Source organism: Gorilla gorilla, chromosome 16 (genome assembly GCF_029281585.2).
Source record: "Gorilla gorilla gorilla isolate KB3781 chromosome 16, NHGRI_mGorGor1-v2.1_pri, whole genome shotgun sequence".
Taxonomy (NCBI): Eukaryota; Metazoa; Chordata; class Mammalia; order Primates; family Hominidae; genus Gorilla; species Gorilla gorilla.
Genome location: NC_073240.2, coordinates 15,784,933 through 15,799,187, shown reverse-complemented (window position 1 = coordinate 15,799,187; position 14,255 = coordinate 15,784,933). Strand labels below are relative to the sequence as shown.

The following is a 14,255-nucleotide window of genomic DNA, read 5'->3' as shown; positions in this document are numbered from 1 at the left end:
AATGAATGGGGGGAAATGAAGGAATGAATGAGCGGGGGAAATGAAGGAATGAATGAGCAGGAGGGAAATGAAGAAATGAATGAGTAGGGGGAGAAGGAATGAATGAATGAGCAGGGGGGAGAAGGAAGGAATGAATGAGTGGGGGGAAATGAAGGAATGAATGAAGAGGAAGGAAGGAATGAATGAGCAGGAGGAGAAGGAAGGAATGAGCGGGGTGGTGGGGGAAGGATGAATGAGTAGCGGGGCGGGGCGGGGTGGGCGGGGGGGAGTTGGGGGAAGAATGAATGAGCAGAGGGAGCCTGCAGCCCCCACACATGCATGGATGCCTCCTGAGCTCTCCCGCTGGAGGCTTAGCCGAGGTCCCACAGCCCAGGTCAGCCCCTGGCCCTACCTCCACTGCCCGGCCTGCCCGCATGTGAGAGGAGGCTCAGCCACTTCTCCAGCTGTAGGGTTTCCAGGGCTTCCTGGGCCACACGCTCCTCCACAGTCGAGGGTCCCGGGGGACTTGGGTCTGCAGCAGAGAGAAGACTCGGTGGAGGAGGTGGCCACCACCGCCCACCCTCGCCCGCAGGCACCAGGCCCAGCCTGACTCAGTGGTTATCCCCCTCTGTGGAGTGGCAGTCCCCTGGGAGTCCTCGCTCCTCCCGATGCCTCATCCCAGAGGCTGGGCCTCAAACGCAGACACCCACACCACCCCTATCCAGGCCACCATCTGCCCAGCTAGGTCCCTGTGCCCGTGGATGGCCCTGCCACCTGCCCACTCACCAGGACCCCACGCCGGCCAGACCCCTCTCTTCCTCATCTTCCTCACCACTGAGTTTTTCAATTTTCTGTTCCAAAAAATGACCAGCCCCTCCCCCATCCCCAGGGCCGGCCTCGCTGCAAGAGGGGCTGCCTGCCCCTCATTCACGGTGCCCATTTCTCACAGGCTCCCCTCCGCCTGGGGAAATGCCCGCCCACCTTGCAGTGGCCCCACCGTTCTCTGGGGTCTCCGATGGAGACTCATACTGTGCCCAAGGCTCGGAACATGGTGGTCTGTGGACCCTCGGCCCCACCTAGCCCCTCCCCTCAGGGCTGCATCCAGGGAGCACCAGCCTCGCCCTCTCTATTCATCATCCATGTGTCCTCTGGGACTGAGTGGCAGGAAACCTCCCCTTCCTGCCCAGGCAGAGTGGGACCTCTCACTGGCCCCTCAGCACCGCTGCCGCGAGCCTCAGCATCACTGCCTTGGTCCCCAAGCCCCCGCCCATGCTGGGATGTCCCAGGCACTAAGTGATGTGAACACCGGGCCAAGTGGCTACCTTGCTCCAAACAGCAGGGCTCAAGACCCTGCCCCTTCCACATCCAGAGCACCCACGGCCACAGCCATCCCAAAGAGTTTCACTGGCAGGGAAGCCACAGCCACACCCACAAGAGTAAACCGACCCCATCCTGCTCCAAGTGTCCTCCTCTGGGCCTCCAGAACACACCTCCTGACACCCACCTTGGGGGCACCTGCAGGACTGAGCCGAAACAGGTCCAAGGACCTGCTCTCCCCAAAGTCCAGGAGCAGTGGCAGCATGAAAAGTTTACACCAAATTCTGCAGCACACAGAGGACCAGAAGGTACAGTCCCCAGCCTGGGACACCTAGATCAGAGCCTCAGCGGACAGAACCCAGCCTGGCGAAGGCTGGAGCCGGACGTCCCGACCCCATAGTCAGCGCTCCGGAGAAACAAACAGAAAGCAATGGTGTCCCTGTCCAGGTTCATATCTAGGCTGAAGAGGCCCTGTCCCTGATAGGACACTGTCCTCTGCTGACACCTTCAGCCCACACAGGTGCCCAGCTGGGGCCTGTGTGCAGTCAGGATGCAGGACACAACCTCCCACCATTTCCCGTCCAGTAACTGGTGGGCCAGCAAGACACGGATCGACTCCCAGCTCCACCACACGCCCCCTGAGCCTCTCACCCTCGTCTGCAAAATGGGGTGCAGCAACGGTGCACCCCCGTGGAGGCCGGGTCAAGAAGGGAACATGCACACCATGCTCGGAGCGTGGTGGACCCCGGACCTCTGAGCCCTTCCCTCCTGCTCCTGGTGGGTCTGGCTGCCTCTGGGCCTCGGTGTCCACATGTGGAAGACCAAGGGGCTGGACTTCCTGCATCTCTTGGCCCCTCCAGTGGGTCACAGCGGGCTCAGCACAGGAGGACGGCAGAAAGCCCAGAGCTTGAGGATGCCGCCCGCAGGGCTCTATTGTGGGAGTCCTGTGATCACGGGGCTCCAGTGTGCTGCCAGCACAGGCAGACGAACCCATCAGCCCAGACCCTCCAGTAAGTCCAGCCTGCGGGCGCTGGGCCCACGGCTTCTCTGGCAGGGTGCTGCCCAGCATAGTGTCCCAGCTCAACCAGCACCTCCGGGTGGCCTGAGGCCCCCACACACCTGCAGAGGCACAGCTGGCGGGGGGCGGGGGGGGGGCACAGCTGCAGGCCGAGGCCCTGACAACAGAGCTTTCTGAGAGCTCCCAGCTGACTCTGACAAAGATGTCCTGTGGAGTGGGGTCTGGGACTTCTGGTCAGCCCCACCCCCTCCAGCCATCAGCAATGGCCCTGCCTGGGGCCGGCCCGCATGCTGCCTGCGGTGGAGCCTGTCCCATCTAGTGGCTGTCCCAGGCAAACCCTCCCTGGCATCCTCTGCCCAGTACTGCTTCCCTGCTTCCCTCTGCTCCCCGGGAACTGCCTGAGGGGAGCAGGAGAGAGCAGGGAGCCCTGCTCAGCCTCCTGCTGCCCCTGCCTGGCCCTGTCCCTGCCCTGCACTCTGCACACCCTCGCCTTGCACAGCCAAACACACGGACCACGTCATCCACGCTGACCACACCATTTACTCCTGCCTGCAGCCGCTAGGCAGGAAGACACCTGCAGGGGTGCATCCACTAGGCAGGAAGACACCTGCAGGGGTGCAGCTGCACCATCCAGCATAGCAGGGCAGCGGGGAGGGCGCTGGCCATAGGTGCCACCTCCCCACTCCCAGGGCTGCCCCCAACGGGACTTTGCTGGTGTGGGCAGGGGGCGTTGGCTGTGGCCAGGAGAAGGGAGGCCCAGGTCCCGCCCCACATGCCGCTCGCCTCTGCCCTCCTAGTCACCCTTCCCTGCCACGCCAGGGCGGGTGTGCCAGTGCCAGGAGGCGCCACATGTGAGCTTGCTGCTCACCCGCCACGTGGCCTAGGCCTTGGCCTCACTTGGACATTGGGTCAAGTGCTGCCCTTGTGGAGCTAGAGGAGCATTTGAGAGAGCCCATGGAGGCACCTGGCCCCGCACCTGCCCCGACCTGGGGAGCCCCACCGTGCCCAGGCACCAGAGCCCCTCTGGGGTCCAGCAACATCCCTGGCCAAGGACTCCTGCAGAGAGTGCCGCAGCCACAGCCAAGGAAGTGTGGGTGAGACAAGACGAGACCCCCTCAGCCCAACATGTCCTGAGACCCCCTCAGCCAGGGGACCTCCCGAGGTGGCCTTGGGCCTAAACACTGGGCTCAGGCAGAGCCAGTCCGGACCCCAGCTGCAGAGTCAGACCAGCTGCCCCCGGGCCACCGAGCTCGGGCAAGGCCTTCCCTGCTCCTGGGCGTGGAAGATGGTGGTGGTGGGTCAGAGGGTCTCTTACTGCACAGTGGCAGCTGTGGCTGACTGTCCCAGTCAGAAAGCTCTAGGCCCAAGCATTCCAACAGCTCGGACCCCCGAGGGAGAGCACCTGCAGGTACGAGCCCAGCCCCCGCTGCTCTGAATCCCTCAGCAGGGCTTGCGGAAGCCCAGGCTGCAGTCCTAGCCTGGAAAGGCTCTGGTTCCTTAGCTGGGGTTGGGGAGGGTGGCCATCTAACTGGGCTGACAAATCACTGTCGCTCCCCACCCCAGGACGTCGCACAGCCCGCCGAGCGCACCCTCCCCGGCCGGCCAGGCTCCCACACGCACCTGGTAGAACTGGCCGCAGCCCAAAGGGGCCCTTGGTGGGGGAGATGCCTCGGACGATGCAGTCGAACAGGAAGCTGATCTGCTCCCCCTCGGCCGAGGACAGGAAGAAGACGCCAGCCCACGCAGAGGAAGGACAGAGACAGGTCAGCCTGGCCCGAGCGCAGGCTGGGGACCCTGAAGAGGAGGAACGCAGGAAACCGGAGCAAACTCCACCAAGAGCTGACAACGACACCCCGCCTGGCCCCACGAAGTCAGATGCCCAGAGCCGACACCCCGCCTGGCCCCACGAAGCTGGGTGCCCAGAGCCGACACTCCACCTGGCCCCGCGAATCCAGGCGCCCAGAGCCGACACCCTGCCTGGCTCTGTGAAGCTGGGTCCCCAGAGCCTCTGGACTCCCCAGGGACCCCGCCGCACCCTTCAAACTTGGGCGTTGGGGTGAGTGCTGCCCCGCCCATCCTAGGTCCTGCAGCCGACAGGGCATGGGGAGGAGGAGGGAGGGGGTGCCCTGCCCTGGACAGTTGGGTGCCCCCGCCCACATACCTGCCTTCTGGGCTGGCTTGGGGGGATGGGGGGATGTGGCTGCTCTGCCACCCAGCAGGCGCTTGATCAGTCCCTCCTCTGCCCCAAGGTCCCAACAACCCTGCCCCCACAGCCATCTTGAGGGCAAATGAAGCAGCCAGGAGACCCCAGAGACATCAAGTAGGGTCCTCTCAGGGCTCCAAGGCCACAGGAGAAGGGAGCTGTGCCACCTGGAGCTGGGGTCACATCCCAGGACGGCTGCCATGTGACCGCACTTCCTTCCCCCGGGCTGTCGTGAGGGCTGTGTTCAGATGTTTGTAAAAGGTGTGGCACGGCACCTGCCCACACATGCCGCAGCCATCACTGCTGGCCAGCACTGCGTCCTCCCCACCTCCTCGGTCATCTTTCAGGGGAAGCTGGAGCTGCCAGTGTGTGGGTGCCGCCCTGAGGCCATGTGCAGCATCCTGGGGCCAACATCCACCCCTGCACCCCCACAGCAGCAGGAAGGCCCCCGGGGACCAGCCCGGTGTCACTGGCAGAGCGATGCGGCCGCCACCCGTGGAGAAGCCCCAGCTGCGAGTCACGGGGGCGCTGCCCTCCCGGCCAGGGGTGAATGAAGCCCTGGCAGCCGCGTGAATGGGCCACTGGGCTGGCTGCACCCGGCTGGACACTCCGGCTGGCGTCACCTCACAGGAATCCCGCCTGCTCCGGGGCCTCTGCCCATTGCCCAAAGAAAGGTACACAGGAGGGAAGGCGCCGGGGCGGGCAGGAGTCGGGGGGAAGGGAAATCTCGGCATTAGAACCCCCGCTGCCTGCTGCCCAGTCACGCTCTGCCTTCACGGAACACAGGCTGTAGATTCCAGGGACACGGAACTCGGGCCAGCCCCGACACGTGGCAACGCTGCCGGCCCCTTGGCAGCCACCCCAGGCACACGAGGGCGAGCGGCACCTTGTGCTGTGGATGCTTCCTTCCACATAGTGTCCCCAAACCGGGTCACGGGACAGCGCCATTCCTACTTTAGCAAAAAGGACACTGAGGCCCAGAGAGGGCACGCCACCTGTCCACCATCACACAGCCACGAGGTGGACTCAAGTCCAAGTCCCCTGGCCCCCTGAGCACCTCCTGGCCCGACAGAGCTTGCAGTCCTGCTGTGGGTGAGGGGTGCTCCTGATCAGAAGTGGAGGTGGGGCATGGAGGGGAGGCCAATGCCTGCTGCAATGCCATCCAGGAGGATGCCCCGAGAGGCTCATGAGGGCCGTGATGGGGTGGGGCCCCCAAGCTGGGTAGGGTGGGCAGAAGAGAGCCCGCACCAGGCCCTGGGGGCAGGCAAGGAGAAGGCCGTCATGCTGTCTGCTGGCTGGCTCACTCATTGCCAGGCAGTCGCTCCCTGTCCCTGTGGTCCACCCCTCCCTGTGAAGGGCTCAGCCGGCCCAGCCCCAGCTCTCACGAAAGGCCAGGCTCTCTAATCCTGAGCTTATAGACAGCTGGCAGTGGCCGCAGGACAATGAGTCCCCCGACTATAAAAAACCACATTACGGAAGGAGTGGAGCCGGCCCCGCATTCCATGGGGGGTCTGCAGAGCGTCACTCACCCTGAAGACACGGTCAACCGGGCAAGGCCTGGAGCACAGCCCACCGCCAGCCTCGGGCTCCCACGTGCCCACGCGACACCCTTGCCAGCCACCCCCATCATCCATGCCAGCAGAGCTGACATCAGTGGCCCTGGAGGAAGACGCCCATCTCCAATGCTGGTCTGCCAAGGTCTTGGGCCATGGCCTCCCAGGACACCGCACAACTAGGCTCTCGCTGGGCCTCCCTGGGTTCATGCTCCACCCCTGCCCGCAGCCTCCCTGCTCCCACCCAGCCCCCACAGTCTTGGGAATGCGCAAAGCTCCCTCTGCACACCAGGTCTGCCTGCCATCTCCACTCAGGAGGCTGCTGTCCCCACCCTCCACACCCCTGGCCACCTAGAACACCCCGGACCTTTCCAGACTCAGGCCACATAACGACACCTTTCATGATGCTTTTCTTGGCCTCTGGCCCCCTTCAGTCCCCTGACCCCGACAGCCCCTCTGTGGTGCGCTCACGGATGCCTCCTCTGGGGCAGAGCCCCACCTGCTGCTGTCCCGGCCGCCAGGCTGAGCACCTTGCCAGCAGGGAGCCCAAGCCGTCTGTGGTCTCAGTGTCCACCCAAGCGCCCATAACCAGGAGACCCCCAGTGCTCAGCCTTGGGTGGAAAGACATAGGTGAGAGGTTGCTGACCGCCCCCCTGCCCCTTCCCCAAGACAGGGTGTGCATGTTTCCTGTTTGCCTGTGTGTTTGGGGAAAGGGGGGAGAACAGGGCCTGCCCCATTTTGCGGTATCACACAGGTGTGACTGCAGCAAAGCCGGCCACTCTGTTTCCCCTATCCCTGCCCTCGGAGGCTGCTCCTTCTCCAGAGGCTGGTCCACTCCCTCCCCGGAATCGAAGCCAGCCAGTGATGGCTCTGGCATAAAGTGGCACGAGGAATGCTCTCCCAGCCCTGCCCCAAGACCATCAGAGGCCTGGCAGCTTCTGCTTCTGCCCTCTTGGAACCTATTGAGAAGCCCAAGGTGTCCTATCGGAGGGTGAGGTTCCTGGAGGGAAACTGAGGCAACCCAGCCAACAGACGGCACAGTGCTTTCCTGGGCCTTTGGGCCCCACCATAGCCAAATGCCACTGCCCGAGGGACCCCAGACAGCACCTCATGGGGCAGAGATGAGCTGTCCTCACTGAGCCCCGTCCAGATCCCTGGCCCACAGAATTGCCAGCCAGGGAACAGCCACCAGCCGCTAGGTGTGGCAGGGTAAATAGGAGTTAGCTCAGCTGTTAGAGCATAAGGGGTGGAGGGGGGTGAAAAGGGCACGTCAGACATCTTTGAGCACAAACGGGTGTCCCAAAGGGCTGTGTAGGAGCCCTGTTGGGGGGGATAGGAGGCATGAGGGTAAGAGGAAAGAGCATGGGAGACGCAGAGAAGCAGGACAGAGTCAGCACAACACAAGCAGAAGGCCAGGACCTGCGGGGCTCAGGGCGGCGCCAACTCTGGACAGAGGCTGGGGTTGCTGAGTGGCGGGCAAACCTCACCCACGTTACAGACGCACCTGCTTCCTGAGAAACACGTCTCCAGTGAAAAAGCTGTTGCACTAACTCCAGGACTCACCGGCTTGAGAAAGAAAATGCTCCTCCACGCAGACATTTAATGAGCCAATTAGATCTAAGATGGTTTCCATCTGAATATTCTTGAGTGCCCTCGTGGCTTCCACGCAGACATTCAATGAGCCAATTAGATCTAGGACGGTTTCCGTTTGAATAATCTTGAGTGCCCTCGTGGCTGCCCCTTGATGTCAGAATCTTAAGTGCTCATAATCCCAGCTCCTCAGAGAACAAACATCGGGGTGACCAGGGTGTCCTGCATGGCTCATGCCAGATAGGCATGGGCAGGACTGAGAAGTCTTGATAACATGACCCTCAGCCCTCTCCATCCCCCAAGGTGGCAACTTCTTGTACACTTGGGAGTGGCCCCACCTGGTGGGTCTCGGGCGGAGGAAGGCCTGGAGCCTGGCAGTGGGTGTTGGCTCCCACCCCTCCTCTGCCCTCCTGAAGCAGCCCCAGTCCAGGGGCACCACTCTAGAAGGCCCCCCTTCCCGGGCCGGCCCTCCTTCCCTTTTCCATCACCACCTTGTTAACATTCCTGCAATCCACAGGGTTCCCATCCCCCAACCAGTCAGCTGCTGCCTGGGGCAGCCTCGCCCTCCATCTTCTGGACCTCAACCAGAACCTTCTCTGGCCCCTGCCAGCCTCTTCCTCCAAGCTCATCTGCACCCCGGGGTCAACATTAGCATATAAAACACTCCCCCTGCTCAAGCACCTTCAATGGCTCCCTGCTGCTCCGAGACAATGGTGCAAACACTGGTCCAATTAGCCAGCTCTCTACAACCCAGCCCTGTCTCCTCCTCCTCCTCCACCCTCACGCCTCCTATCCCCACCTAACAGGGCTCCTACACAGCCCTTCGGGACACCCATTTGTGCTCAAAGATGTCTGAAGTGCCCTTTTCACCCCCCTCCACCCCTTACCCTCTGACAGCTGAGCTAACTCCTATTCACCCTGCAGAAGTCCCCTGAGGCTCACCCCTCCAGAGAGCTTCCCCCCAGTGCCCCAGCCTGGGGTCTGTGCCCCTCCTGGCTCCCCTCGCACCCTCTGAGGACTGAAAATGCCTCATTCAGTCTCATGCAGCCTCTGAGGCCGAACCATCTGATCCCTAGGCCCAGCGCCCGGCAATGAGAAACCGCTGAAGGCGCTCCCTGCTGCCTGACAGAGGCCAGGGTTCCAGCCAGCTCTGTCCAGGCTGCCCCCGCAGGCTGCAGTGGCCAAAGGTGGCCGGCAGGGGGCTCTCCAGAGCTGGGCAGATGCCGCGTTCATGTAGCAAGAGCCTCCCTAGTTCAGGTTTTCATTCTTTACTCTTTTTTTTTGAGACAGAGCCTGGCTCTGTTGCCTTGGTTGGACTGCAATGGCGGGATCTCAGCTCACTGCAACCTCCAACTCCCAGGTTCAAGTGATTTTCCCACCTCAGCCTCTGGAGTAGCTGGGATTACAGGCACCTGCCACCACACCTGCCTAATTTTTGTATTTTTAGTAGAGATAGGGTTTCACCATGTTGACCAGGCTGGTCTCGAACTCCTGACCTCAGGTGATCCTCCCACCTCCGCCTCCCAAAGTGCTGGGATTACAGGCATGAGCCACTGTGACTGGCCACATTCTTAATCATTTTTAAAAGTCAAAATGAGTTTCAAATGCTCCCGGTGGCCCCCAGAGGCTGGGCGAAGAGGCAGATATGGTCCTTGGACTGGACCCAGCTGGAGAGAGCAGGTAAGGGGGGAAAAAGGGGGCACCTCCAAAAGCTTCCATTCACCCTCAAGGCCCAGCTCAAACGTCCCCCTGCGCCTCCAAAGCCCTCCCTTCCTAGGCTCTGGGTGGGCTCACCCTCTCTGGGGCCCACCACTGTCTGTGCTGCAAGCTGAGCCTGTCCCAGGGCGAGTGGCCCTCTCTGCATCACTCTCCACCACGCACAGTCCGTCCCCGAAGGCGGGGCCCAGTCACTTGCCCATGTGTGAGGCTGGAGCCCGCAGCCCTGAGCTGTCCACAGACCATAGCCTGCCATGTGCCAAGTGCGCTCGAGCCAAGCTCCAGGAGTCCACACTACAGGCCCGTGACCAACAGAGATGGGGAATTGGGCCACACTGGGGACCCGGGGGTTGCTGTCACCAAGCCACCTCCTGTCCCATTCTGAACAGGCAGCTGTCCACAGACCTCCGCTCCCCAGGCACCAAGACCAGCCAGGCCTGTCTCCACCCGACCCCACCAGGGCCCCCGTGATGCACACCCACGCCCAGCGTCTCAGGATGAGTGAGGCGCAGCCATCGCCTTGGGCCAGGGTCACCCTTTCTGCTCTCTGCAGAGCTGGCTGTGGTGGGGCCAAGTGAGGCGATTCTGGGGATCGGGGGCCAGGCTAGGACCTGTCCCTGGGGAAGGAGGGAATGTGAATTTCCTACACCCAAGAACTTCCAGGGCCTTCCCACGACTCCAGCCCAGCTGTGACCTCCAGACTGAATGTGACGACACCCACAGACTTATTGGGATTCAGATTCTGGATATTTCTCCATCCCAGTGGCCCCGGTTGTCGGCCAAATGGTGGCCCACAAAATGTGTTCACATACCAGGGCCTGTGAACAGGAGCCTCTGCAGATGGAATTGATGGTCTCGGGATGGGGTCACCCTGGGTCATCCAGGTGGGCCCTAAGTCCACAGACTGCAAGACTGAAGAGGAGGCCCATGCAGGAGCCAGCAGGCGCAGGGACTGGAGTGGCACAGCCACGAGCCGAGGCCGCCAGGGCCACTAGCGGCTGGAAGGGGCAGGAAGGACCTTCCCATGGGTCCTCCCCAAGAGCTTTTGGAAAAAGCCAACCCTGAGGACCCCTTGATTTGGGACTTCTGGCCTCCAGGCTGCAGAAGGAACCCGTTCTGGACACTTGGCCCTCTCTTGGGGGTCATCTGCTACAGAAGCCCCAGGAAGCTGATGCCGCTGCCCCTGGACCACCCGAGTTGCCGGCTCCCTCCCGCCGGAGGCCCCAGGCTGCCCACACGTGCCACAGACGCCCTGTCCCTCCAGCCACACGGCCTGCACTCAGTGCTGTGTTGAGAACACCATCGCGTGGCGGAGTCTAAGACCCAGCCTAAACCACCCAGGGTGGTGGCCACGCCTGTCTCCAGGAGGATACAGCCCAGCAGGGCCTGCCGGGGACAGGGATGGGTGGCTCGGCCAAGCCTTCCAGCCTGGCCTCCAGATCCCACCTGCCCTACGGGGTGTGCAGCCATCGGTGACCGAATTCCCAGAGCCCTTCCTCTCTCAGGCCAGGGTACCACCGGGGACGAGAACATTCAGCACTGAGCTGCAAAGGCGGGTTCTGTGGGGCCAGCCCCTGTTTGCAGGTTCTGTGGGGCCAGCCCAGTTTGCAGGCTTGTGGGTTCTGTGGGGCCAGCCCGGTTTGCAGGTTTGCAGGTTCTGTGGGGCCAGCCCAGTTTGCGGGCTTGTGGGTTCTGTGGGGCCAGCCCCCATTTGCAGGTTCTGTGGGGCCAGCCTGGTTTGCAGGTTTGCAGGTGGGGCTGCTCTAACAGCTTGCCCCGGAGAGGCAGCAGCGACACAGACGGCCCCACAAGAGTGCCCCCGGCTTTTGAGCAGCCCAGGAAAACGGCACAGTAGCCTCGCCCTGGGGAGAAGCACAGCCCCAGGTGTGGGATTGTTTACCAGCGGAAAAGAGGCCACCCACACCTCGGCAGGGATGTGAACCTCCACGGCCTCAGAGGAAAAACATCCAGTGTCCCCATTCCATTATGGCCCAGACAAAATAAGCAGGTCTCCAAGGAAACGGGTCCTCCTGCTGTGCCCTGGCTTAGAGGGTGAGCACGCGGCGCCACCCCGGCCGGCTGCCTGCCCGTGCCAAGGAATTCCACAGACAGAAAGGAAGGTATGGGTCCCCCTCCTCCAGGCACCCCCAAACCTAGCACACAACAGACAGGACAGGCTGCCCGTGCCAGGACAACTACAGCCTGCAGCTCTGGCTTCCCACACGACAAAGGACAGGGACGCTGGGCCCACCCACTGTGCCCAGCCACCGCCAACCCAGTCCCCAGTGGCTCCCGAAGCCCCAGTACTGAACCTCTGGCCTGCCGCAGGGAGGGCCTGGGGGCAGATGGGACCCCGACAGGTGTCCTAGCTCTCCCGGGAACCACCCCCCACCCCACCCCGCTGCACCAGCTCACAGCTGGCGTAGGCAGCGGCCCTGCCCATCCATACTGGCTCTCCAATCCCAGAGGGGCCAAGGCCCTTTGGACTCTGGCTATGGCCCCTGCCAGCCCCAAGGGCTGAGACTCCGGGCCAGCTCTGCCCCACGTGCCTCCTGCAGCTGGCTGTGTATGCCCCCAGTCCGTGGAGCCTAAGCCTCACTGCCCTGTTCCCCTTTCAAGGGTTAGATGTCGTCTCCTCAAAGGCCCCAGCAGGGCTGGCTCCTGCCACAAGGCCCACTGGGTTTGCTCCCAGCGCCCAGCGCAGAAGGTGGCAGAACGTGGCACCCAGACGGGCTTGCGCCCATGCCCCAGCTGGCCTTTGCAGGATGAGGTCCCAGGCGGCCAGTGTGGCCCGTGTCCTTGCCTGCGTTTCCTCCACCCAGACACATCCAGGCTCCACCAGAGCCCCCACCAGTGTGAGCCAAGTGCAGTCCCTCAGTCCTCTCAGCCCCAAACCAGGCCCACAGGAGGTCCCTCTGCCCGCCTTCAGCCCGGCCAATGAGCAGCTGCCCCTCCAGAGAGAAGAGAGGAGGCGTCACACCCTCCGCGGGGACTGCAGGTCCACAGGGCAACCTGGCGCATCTGCACCCAACATGGAAGAAAGTGGAGGGGGTTGCTGGAACAACCTGCTCCTGCAGCAGCCCTGGCGGGCACCTCAGACTCTCTGGGGAGGGCCGGGTGCCTTCCTGCTCCCATTTCCCTCACTCCCCTGGCTGAGGACAGCTCTCAGGCCTTCACAGGCCCAGAGGACTCAGGCCATCCCCACCCACGGCCTGGCCACCTCACTGGGGACATTAGGGCCGCTCTGGGCGGCCCACAGGTGGGGTGGCTGGCATGTCCACCAGGAATTCTTGGTCCAGGAATGTGTTTCTGCGGTGCTTATGCAAGAGCTCACACTCCCCACTGCTAAATGCGTTTGTTCTCTGTTTTTTCCTTTCCATGAAATCTGGATATGAGCGGCTCTGAGGCTATGTGGCCTCAGGCCCCGCCTCGCATCCCTGAACTCTCTCCCTCCAGTGAGGAAGAGCAGAGGTAGCCAAGGCCCAGCCTCGACACTCCACCCTGAGGTTCCTGCAGGCAGAGGACCTCGGACATCGAGCATGGGGAGACTCCGTCCACCTGCCGGCGCATTCTGGAAATGCCAGCAGGCCAGCCTGCAAGTGGGGTCGGCCGGCCTGAAGCCAGCAGTTCTCGGGGGAAGTGGGGGGTGCTGCTGCTGCCCAGTGACCCCACACATCCGTACTTACAGTACCCACACCTGGTCCCGCCTTCAAAGATGAATCCGCTTGGCACGGCCCCGTAGCGCTGGAGGTCGGACAGCTTCCACTGCCCCGTGACAGCCGGGGGGATGTCCCTGGCCAAGACGAGGACATCATTGCAGAGGTGCAGGGTAGCCGGGCCGCTCTCCAACTTGGTGCCTGGAGCCACTGTCACATGGAACCTATGCACTGCGGGCAGGCGGGGCGAGAGGGCATCATGGGTGGGCAGGGTGAGAGGACATCATGGGCGGGTGGGGTGAGAGGGTATCACGGTCAGGCGGGGTGAGAGGGCATCATGGGCAGATGGGGTGAGAGGGCATCATGGGCAGGCGGGGTGAGAGGGCATCACGGGCGGGTGAGGTGAGAGGGCATCACGGGCAGGTGGGGTGAGAGGGCATCACGGTCAGGTGGGGCGAGAGGGCATCATGGGCAGGTGGGGCGAGAGGGCATCATGGGCAGGTGGGGCGAGAGGGCATCATGAGAGGAGGCAACAGGGGCCACTGTGGACAGGTGGGGTGAGAAGGCATCTCAGGAGGAAGCAGCAGGGGCAGGGGCCAGGCTGGGGCAGGTGGGGGCAGCCACCCAGGTGTCAGCCGGGAAGGCAGCGACGGCAGGATGAGCAAATGGTACTCCTCACAGCCACGAGGGGGACTGGTGGCTGCACTTCTCTCCTTGCCATCCTCCCAGGAACTATCTTTGTTCAGGGGCAAGGAAGTCTCAGAGGGGCCTGACCTCGGACCTCCACCTCCCTCCCCTCCACCACGGAGGTGCTAGGGAGGACAGGGCAGCTGAGTGCCCTGGCTGGGCTCCCACCCCCAGCACCTCCTCTCCAGGAAGGCTCTCTCTCCACAGCTGTGTGGCTCCATCACAGAAGGGGAAACTGAGGCTCAGGGAACCCCCAGCCTCCAGTTCGGGTGTGGAGAGTCTGGAGTCTGCATCGAGGCCCCAGCCTGGCCACGGGAACCTCAGGGCACCACCGGCCCTCTCTCCATCCAGGTGGCCATTCACCCGAACCCTGAGCACCCCCATGGTCCTGTCTACTGGCTCTGCCCAGGCCCCTGCCCCTGAAAGCCTCAGAGATGACAGTGGTCCTGAATGCTGTCCCCGCCTCCCCTGTCTTCCCAGGTCAGCACGCCAGGCAGACAGCAGCCTCCCCACCAGGGGCCCCACCTGCTCCATCT

General features: G+C 63.0%; 1 pseudogene; it reads right to left on the bottom strand.

Moving 5' to 3' along the window:
• Window positions 1–14,255, bottom strand: part of LOC134757219 (protein Dok-7-like) — a 38,529-nt pseudogene that overhangs the window by 11,930 nt on the left and 12,344 nt on the right.